The following is a 6,917-nucleotide window of genomic DNA, read 5'->3' on the forward strand; positions in this document are numbered from 1 at the left end:
GGGCTGGTGCCCATTTCTGGCGTTTAACGCCAGCTTCTTGCCCTTTCCTGGTGTTTAACGCCAGTCTGGTGCCCTTTTCTGGCGTTAAACGCCCAGAATGGTGCCAGACTGGGCGTTAAACGCCCATTTGCTGCCCTTACTGGCGTTTAAATGCCAGCAAGGTCTTCCTCCAGGGTGTGCTATTTTTCTTTCTATTTTTCATTCTGTTTTTGCTTTTTCAATTGATTTTGTGACTTCTCATGATCATCAACCTACAGAAAACATAAAATAACAAAGGAAAATAGATAATGATAACATTGGGTTGCCTCCCAACAAGCGCTTCTTTAATGTCAGTAGCTTGACAGTGGGCTCTCATGGAGCCTCACAAATGCTCAGAGCAATGTTGGAACCTCCCAACACCAAACTTAGAGTTTGAATGTGGGGGTTCAACACCAAACTTAGAATTTGGTTGTGGCCTCCCAACACCAAACTTAGAGTTTGACTGTGGGGGCTCTATTTGACTCTGTTTTGAGAGAAGCTCTTCATGCTTCCTCTCCAAGGTGACAGAGGGATATCCTTGAGCCTTAAACACAAAGGATTCTTCATTCACTTGAATGATCAATTCACCTCTGTCAACATCAATCAGAGCCTTTGCTGTGGCTAGGAAGGGTCTGCCAAGGATGATGGATTCATCCATGCACTTCCCAGTCTCTAGGACTATGAAATCAGCAGGGATATAATGGTCTTCAATCTTTACCAGAACATCCTCTACAAATCCATAAGCTTGTTTTCTTGAATTGTCTGCCATCTCTAGTGAGATTCTTGCAGCTTGCACCTCAAAGATCCCTAGCTTCTCCATTACAGAGAGAGGCATGAGGTTTACACTTGACCCTAGGTCACACAGAGCCTTCTTAAAGGTCATGGTGCCTATGGTACAAGGTATTGAAAACTTCCCAGGATCTTGTCTCTTTTGAGGTAATTTCTGCCTAGACAAGTCATCCAGTTCTTTGGTGAGCAAAGGAGGTTCATTCTCCCAAGTCTCATTACCAAATAACTTGTCATTTAGCTTCATGATTACTCCAAGGTATTTAGCAACTTACTCTTCAGTGACATACTCATCCTCTTCAGAGGTAGAATACTCATCAGAGCTCATGAATGGCAGAAGTAAATCCAATGGAATCTCTATGGTCTTAGTGTGAGCCTCAGATTCCCATGGTTCCTCATTAGGGAACTCATTAGAGGCCAGTGGACGTCCATTGAGGTCTTTTTCAGTGGCGCTCACTGACTCTTCATCCTTTCCAAGTTCGGCCATGTTGATGGCCTTACATTCTCCTTTTGGATTCTCTTCTGTATTGCTTGGAAGAGTACTAGGAGGGAGTTCAGTAATTTTCTTGCTCAGCTGTCCCACTTGTGCCTCCAAATTCCTAATGGAGGACCTTGTTTCAGTCATGAAACTTTGAGTGGTTTTGATTAGATCAGAGACCATGGTTGCTAAGTCAGAGTGGTTCTGCTTAGAATTCTCTGTCTGTTGCTGAGAAGATGATGGAAAAGGCTTGCCATTGCTAAACATGTTTCTTCCACTATTATTGTTGTTGAAACCTTGTTGAGGTCTCTGTTGATCCTTTCATGAGAAATTTGGATGATTTCTCCATGAAGAATTATAGGTGTTTCCATAGGGTTCTCCCATGTAATTCACCTCTTCCATTGAAGGGTTCTCAAGATCATAAGCTTCTTCTTCAGATGAAGCATCCTTAGTACTGCCTGGTGCATTTTGCATTCCAGACAGACTTTGAGAAATCAAATTGACTTGCTGAGTCAATATCTTGTTCTGAGCCAATATGGCATTCAGAGTATCAATCTCAAGAACTCCTTTATTCTGATTTGTCCCATTGTTCACAGGATTCCTTTCAGAAGTGCACATGAATTGGTTATTTGCAACCATTTCAATTAGTTCTTGAGCTTCTGTAGGCGTCTTCTTCAGATGAAGAGATCCTCCAACAGAGCTATCCAAAGACATCTTGGACAGTTCAGACAGACCATCATAGAAAATACCTATGATGCTCCATTCAGAAAGCATATCAGAGGGACACTTTTTGATCAATTGTTTGTATCTTTCCCAAGCTTCATAGAGGGATTCTCCTTCCTTCTGTCTGAAGGTTTGGACTTCCACTCTAAGCTTACTCAATTTTTGAGGTGGAAAGAACTTTGCCAAGAAGGCATTGACTAGCTTTTCCCAAGAGTTCAGGCTTTCTTTAGGTTGTGAATCCAACCATATCCTAGCTCTGTCTCTTACAGCAAAAGGGAATAGCATAAGTCTGTAGACTTCAGGGTCAACCCCATTAGTCTTGACAGTGTCACAGATTTGCAAAAATTAAGCTAAAAACTGATGAGGATCTTCCAATGGAAGTCCATGGAACTTGCAATTCTGTTGCATTAGAGAAACTAATTGAGGCTTAAGCTCAAAGTTGTTTGCTCCAATGGCAGGGATAGAGATGCTTCTCCCATAGAAGTCGGGAGTAGGTGCAGTAAAGTCACCCAGCACCTTCCTTGCATTGTTGGCATTGTTGTTGTTTTCTGCTGCCATGTCTTCTTCTTTGAAGATTTCTGTTAGGTCCTCTACAGAGAGTTGTGCCTTAGCTTCTCTTAGCTTTCGCTTTAAGGTCCTTTCAGGTTCAGGGTCAGTCTCAACAAGAATGCTTTTGTCTTTGCTCCTGCTCATATGAAAGAGAAGAGAACAAGAAAATATGGAATCCTCTATGTCACAGTATAGAGATTCCTTGAGGTGTCAGAGGAAAAGAAAAATAGAAGGAAGAAGTAGAGAATTTGAACTTATCAAGAAAGATGGAGTTCGAATTGTGCATTAAAGAATAGTGTTAGTCCATAAATAGAAGGATGTGAGAAGAGGGGAAGAAATTTTCGAAAATTAAGTAAAAAATTTTAAAAATATTTTGAAAAATACTAATTGATTTTCGAAAACTAAGAGTGGAAAAGAAATCAAGTGATTTTTGAAAAGATTTTGAAATTATAAATCAAAAAGATATGATTGAAAACTATTTTGAAAAAGATGTGATTAAAAAGATATGATTGAAAAGATATGATTTTAAAAAGATGTGATTGAAAAGATATGATTTGAAAAACAATTTAAAAAGATTTGATTTTAAAAATTAATGACTTGGCTAACAAGGAAAGATATGATTCAAACATTAAACCTTTCTCAACAGAAAAGGCAACATACTTGAAATGTTGAATCAAATCATTAATTGATAGCAAGTATTTTTGAAAATGGAAAAAAATTGATTTTGAAAAAGATTTTATTGAAAAGATATTGTTCCGAGGGTTACCTGAAACGTGTAGCTCGGTCGTCTGGAGATGCCCGAGGTGGGGGTCAGGGACCCGAGCTTGATGTGTTGGCGGTTGGTGGTTGTACCTGCAATGACACTCCGATGCTTAAGTTAGCATGGGTCCAAGCAGATATGTGTAGAATGTGGAATGTGTCTCATACCTGGGTGCTCCAGTGTATTTATAGTAGTTTGGCCGTGATCTTCCCTGGATAAGATATTCTTATCTTATCTTATCTTTCGGGAGTTTTATCCCTATCTTTGTGGAACCGCCTTTGCTAGGCCTTTTCGGCCTTTAGGTTTTGGGCTGCGTTCCTTTTGATGGGCCTTCTTAGCTTTATTGTCTGAGGTCCGACCTCAGGCATGGGCCTTGGGGACGAGGTCGGACCTTTCATGGATTTTGCCGAGTTGGAGGAGCTCGGTCAGGGTATGAACAGTGCCCCTGCCCGAGTTCGTCCTTTTTGGGAGGTCGAGCTCGGGCATAGTTGTTTTTCAAAATTCAAAAATGGCCGTTCCTGCATTTATTGCATTTTACCGTTTCTCCTCGATTTCCGTTCGGGCTCTGTAAAGGCATTATTTATTTGCTCCCTTCCTTTTTCTTCGTTTATTCTGTTCCTTCCTGTTTTTCTAAGTTTTCGCCATCTCTTTTTCGAGCACCGCTTCTTCTTTCTCTTTGTTCTTCTTCCCTGAATCTTTCCGTGCGTCTTTCCGGGGTTTCCTCTGTGCCGCCGTTTCGTTCTCCTTGCTTCGGAGCTCGTCGTCTTCTTTCTTTCTTCCAGGTTTGTTCCCGTCTCTTTTCTTTGTGCACATATGCTTTCTATTTTTTTGTGTGGCTCTTTGTCTGTTTCTTCTTTCTTTATGCCTGGGTTGCCCCAAAAAGAGGCGCCGCCGTTGTTGTTTGTATATGGGGGGGGCTCTTTTTTGTTCTCTGGCGTTTTTTGTTTTTGGGTTTTGCTGAATGGGTTTTTTGCTGTCTTCTCTATGTGATTTTTGTTTTGCTGTTGTATTTCTTCCTTGTAGGTAAAAATTTTATGTCTCGAAAGGTTCTTCAAGCGATGTCGACCAAGATTCCTAGTGGTCTTGGTTGGGTAGACCCTCTTCCTCTAAAAGTCCCTTCTGTGGTAGATTCTGAATATTTGGCTAGGTTCCGTAGGCACTGTAGCATATGTGAGAATAGAGAGTCTGAGAGGGATTATGAACTAGTAGCCCCGGATTCCGAGGAGAGAGTTTGCTTTCCGCCTTTAGATAGTTCCGAGAAGCTCTTCTTTTATGCTTATGATTGTTTTTTCTCTAAGCTGAGTGTCCGACTTCCTTTTACCGACCTGGAGTCCGAGGTGTTGTGGTCATGTAACCTTGCCCCTACGTAGCTCCATCCAAATTCTTGGGCGTTTTTAAAGCTGTTTCAACTTTTGTGTCAGTTTTTGGGCGTCGCTCCCTCTATTTCTCTTTTTTCCTACTTGTTTGTGTTGACGAAGCCGGGGTCGGGTGGAGGGAAGGTGTCTTGGGTCTCTTTTAGGGCTAACCAGGGAAGGAAGTTTTGTACCCTTTATGATGAGTCCTTTCATGATTTCAAGAACTTTTATTTCAAGGTCCGGGCTACTGGAGACGGCCGACCTTTCTTTCTGGATGAGAGTGGGGAGCCTTCTTTTCCTCTTTGTTGGCAGGAGAACGTAGTGTCTGCTAAGTATACTTTTGAGAGTCTAGATGAGGTTGAGCAGGCTTTTGTGGGTGTGGTGAGCAGTTTATGGGGTCGGGCACCTCACTTGGATACGAAGAAAATGTTGGGGGATCCAAGCCTTCTCCGTTCCGAGTTAGGTAGTTTCCCGACCTCTCCGAGATTCTTCTTTTTCAGTATTTTGGTTTTGCTTGTTTTTGGTAGAATTTCTGTTGTGGTAATCCTTTTCTTTTTATTTCTGCAGAGATGTCTTCTCAGGCGGATTCCATGAAGTTCCTTTGTCGGACGAAGAAGTTTGTGGCTGCTCGAAATATCGAGGCTGGGGAGGCTTCTGCCCGATCTTCTCCGTAGAAGACTACTGTGGGTGTTCAGACTCGGTCGAAGACTATTCCGACTCCCCAGTTCCGAGCTATAAGTCAAGATACTCCGACCTCCGGGCCTGCTACCTCTTCTCCTCCCCCGTTATCGGGTCCTCCCCCCAAGAAGCAGAAGACCTCTCAAGAACTTGCGGGTTTTAATGATAAGGATTTCGATGCTCTCGGTTGGATTGAACAGCATATTCTCCCTCAGACTTTTATCTCTACTGATGACGTGTCTATGGAGCATCATTTTCAGTATATGGCGCGGAGTTGTGTTCGGATGGCCAGTCTTCATGCTGCTATTGCCCGGGAGTTCAAGAAATCCCCCATTGGCGCGACCAGCTCCCGACTTGAGAAGGCTCAGTCCGAGTTCGAGAAGATTAGTGAGCTGAAGGCTGCTAGGATTACGGAGCTGGAGGCCTCTTTGGAGAAGGAGAAAGCTAAAGCTACCGCGGCTGTGGCGGCAGCGAAAGCGTCCAAGGAGATGGCGAAGGCGGCGACGGAGAATTATACTCGGATATATGCCGAGCTTGTGGAGACAAGGGAGAAGTTGCAATCTGCTCAGGATGATTTTTACGAGCTGGAAGGCCATGTGGCTAAGGGTATGGATGCTATGTTCGAGAATTTGAAGGCTCAGGTCCGGGTTCTTGCTCCTGACCTGGATCTGAGCTTATTTAGTACGGATAACGTTGTTGTGGAGGGAAAGATTGTTCCTGCTCCCAATGAGGATGAGGTTCCGGTGTCCGATCCCAAGGTTCCGGTGTCCGACCTCAAGGTTCCGGTTGCGGACCCGACTTCACCTTTGGCCGGGGATGGATCTGGTGTGGAGGTTTCAAGCCGGGATGACGGTGCCGTTGATGCAGTCCCGATTTCTATGTTTCCTCCGCAGCCTTCTGTTGATGTGGAGTCCGGAAAGGACCTTGATCCTCTGTAATCTTTTATTTTTGGTTTTTTGCCCGGCCTGTGGGCTCTTTTGCTTTTGGATGGTTTCTGTGAACGCTTTGGACACTTTTTTACTTTTAGCTACTTGTAGTAACTTTTTAGCTTTATTATGCGGTGTTTTATTTCGCGTTTTGACTTTTTGTTCCGCTTTTATGCTTTTTTAGTTGTTTTTGGATAACAACTTTTTTAGCTAGCGCTTTGAAATTTTGCTTTGCCTCTTCCTTTGATTTCGTTTTTTCGCTTGTACTTTTTAGTTGTTTTTGTATAGCAACTTTTTAGTAAGCGTTTTCGAAATCTTGGCTTTGCCTCTTCCTTTGATTTCGTTTTTTCGCTTGTACTTTTTAGTTGTTTTTGTATAGCAACTTTTTAGTAAGCGTTTTCGAAATCTTGGCTTTGCCTCTTCCTTTGATTTCGTTTTTTCGCTTGTACTTTTTAGTTGTTTTTGTATAGCAACTTTATAGTAAGCGTTTTCGAAATCTTGGCTTTGCCTCTTCCTTTGATTTCGTTTTTTCGCTTGTACTTTTTAGTTGTTTTTGTATAGCAACTTTTTAGTAAGCGTTTTCGAAATCTTGGCTTTGCCTCTTCCTTTGATTTCGTTTTTTCGCTTGTACTTTTTAGTTGTTT

The 6,917-nt window shown here is 42.5% G+C and overlaps 1 non-coding gene across 1 annotated transcript; it reads left to right on the forward strand.

Annotated features, from left to right (window-relative positions):
* Window positions 1–2,050: 2,050 nt before the first annotated feature.
* On the forward strand, window positions 2,051–2,158 carry LOC130963775 (small nucleolar RNA R71). The gene has a single exon (XR_009079894.1). It is a non-coding gene; the product is annotated as a small nucleolar RNA R71 (small nucleolar RNA).
* The last annotated feature ends 4,759 nt before the right edge of the window (window positions 2,159–6,917 follow it).

This window comes from Arachis stenosperma, chromosome 2 (genome assembly GCF_014773155.1).
Source record: "Arachis stenosperma cultivar V10309 chromosome 2, arast.V10309.gnm1.PFL2, whole genome shotgun sequence".
Lineage (NCBI taxonomy): Eukaryota > Viridiplantae > Streptophyta > Magnoliopsida > Fabales > Fabaceae > Arachis > Arachis stenosperma.